Genomic DNA, 2,510 nt, shown 5'->3' with positions numbered 1-2,510 from the left:
TTGGTGAGGTCTTTTGAAAATGATTTTTTATTTATTATTTTACAGTTATTTACAATTTATTTATTATTTTACAGTTTTGAATAACGCATTATTATGTGAAAAAATATTGAATAATTTAACTAACAATTTTAGCAATTCTCTAAATAGACGTTTTCATATGTCTAGCTGCAAATTAACAAATACTTTACAATTTCTAAACTGAATTTCTACAATTCCAGAAGCAGCAATGACAATAAAATTCGAAATAATACAAATTCTAAGTAAACGTCAATTTAAAATCCAAGGAAACGGTTCTTTAAATGCAAGCTGTTATTCAGGCCAAAATAATGTCATAAAAATATATAGCGTGTTTACTGCAGATGACTTTGTTTGCAGAGTCAGTAGGGTCCGAAGATACAAGTTTTTCCCTTTAAAGAGAAAATATTTTAATTTCACGGCAAATATTTGGTGGAAAAAGAAGATTAAGGGAGCTCATACCTAAAATAATCATATTTTATTATTGTCCTATTATAAATTAAAATTTTTTAGTACTATTTTCTAAAAAAAGTGTCCGATGACTTTTGTCAGAAGCAGTTAAAAGCACTCTATTTAGTTAAAAGCGCGCTATCCAAAGGCCATTTTAGATAGGCTAGACAAATTTTTATTAATCATGCAAACAGTTTTTTAATTTTATTAAGAAGCACGGCTATTTTTCTTAAATAGCATTCGCAAGACTTTAGTTTAATTAAAAAGCTCTAATTTACCTTTATCTTGCGTTTTCTACGTATATATACTAAAATTGGAACGACACAGAGAAGATTAGAATGGCCCCTGCGCAAGGATGACCTAATCTCAACCCAATCACTTACTTGAGAAATAGCCGATAACGAATTAGAGACAGAAAGTCATAGATTAGTTAGTTGAAAATGCTTTTTGTAAGATTTTGGGCGACGTGAGCATAATCCTATTGTCCGAAATTAGGAAGAAGCATAATAGAGTTCCAAAGTTCAGAATTAATATTCCTTTTATATTAGAAAAATATATTAGAAAATATATTCCCTTTTATATTAGAAAAATATAAAAGGGACCAGAAACTATTCTGATGTTAGACATGTCAAACTAACTGGTAAATCTTTCTTCTGTAAGCTAAATATACTGCTATTTTTTTTTTTTTTTTTTTAGTCCAAAGGGATTTGAATCCCGAAGGACTATTAGTTTCGTTTTGGCATTTTGCGTCGGAATCATAAATGTCGGTTCACTTTTCAAACTGTTGCCACAAAATGTTAGAGTCCTGCATTATATTTGAAGAAATTAAATAATGAAAAATCTGCATAAATGTATGTATATTTCTCGTATTGTGATAAAATAACGGTACATAGAGTCATCGAATTTTGAATAACGTAATCCTCCAACGAATATGAGCATGTGGAAGACCAAATTTGAAATTTGAAATTTGTTTTATGATCGATTTCCTATTTTTTAAAACTTTGACGAATTTTTGATTAACAAACTCAAGGATTTCAAAGCGAGCAATGGCAACGTTGTGCAGAAAAAACATTTTTATCTCCAGCGCGTGAGTCTCTGTATCGGAAATTCTAAAGATATGCTCGTTTTAAAACTATTTTGCGATATTACTGTTGCACTGGATCTTATGGTTTAAGTGCGAGGAACATGATATTTAATAAAGAAAGGTAACACACAAAATGGTAAAAAACGCCCCTTTGGACGTAATTTAAAATCTGAAACATTTCAGATTTTTTTTTTTTTTTTTTTTTTTTTTTTTTTTTTTTTTTTAGTCCAAAGGGATTTCAGTCCCGAAGGACTATTGCTTTCGTTTTGGCATTTTGCGTCGGACTCATAAACGTCGGTTCACTTTTCAAACTGTTGCCACAAAATGTTAGAGTCTTGCATTATATTTGAAGAAATTAAATAATGAAAAATCTGCATAAATGATTGTCTATTTCTCGCATTGTGATAAAACAATGGTACATAGAGCCATCGAATTTTGAATGACGAAATCCTACTGCGAATATGGGCATCTGAAATCCCAAATTTGGAATTTGTTTTATTATAGATTTTATATTTTGTAAAACTTTAACGAATTTTTGATTTACAAACTCAATGCTTTAAAAGCGAGAAATGGCAACGTTATATATAAAAAAAAAATACTTTTATCTCCAGCTCGCGAGACTGTGTATATCGGAAATTCTAAAGATATGCTTAATTTAACATTATTTTGCGATATTGCTCTTGAACTGAATTTTATGGTTTAAGTGCAAAGAACATGATATTTAATAAATAAAGGTAACACTCAAAACGTTAAAAAAACGCCCCTTTGGACGTAATTTAAAATCTGAAAAATTTCAGATTTTTTTTTTTTTTTTACCTTTAAACGGCAATTCTTTCGAAAATTCTTCTTCTTAATTTAAAAAGCAAAAATTTGTTTTTCTCTTTCAATGCTTCCTTCAAAAACAATAAAGTTGGGCGCAATTCAAGGATTGGCAACTATCCAAGCGATGACGCGTAATGAA

The 2,510-nt window shown here is 29.5% G+C and overlaps 1 pseudogene; it reads left to right on the top strand.

The window, feature by feature from the left end:
* The first annotated feature begins 750 nt into the window (after positions 1-750).
* On the top strand, positions 751-850 carry LOC118192556 (U6 spliceosomal RNA; annotated as a pseudogene).
* The last annotated feature ends 1,660 nt before the right edge of the window (positions 851-2,510 follow it).

The sequence above is a fragment of the Stegodyphus dumicola genome, chromosome 8 (assembly GCF_044657685.1).
Source record: "Stegodyphus dumicola isolate Sdum_Otavi_A_Nest chromosome 8, ASM4465768v1".
Taxonomy (NCBI): domain Eukaryota; kingdom Metazoa; phylum Arthropoda; class Arachnida; order Araneae; family Eresidae; genus Stegodyphus; species Stegodyphus dumicola.
The sequence above is the reverse complement of the archived record's forward strand: the minus strand, read 5'-3'. Positions and strand labels throughout refer to the sequence as shown.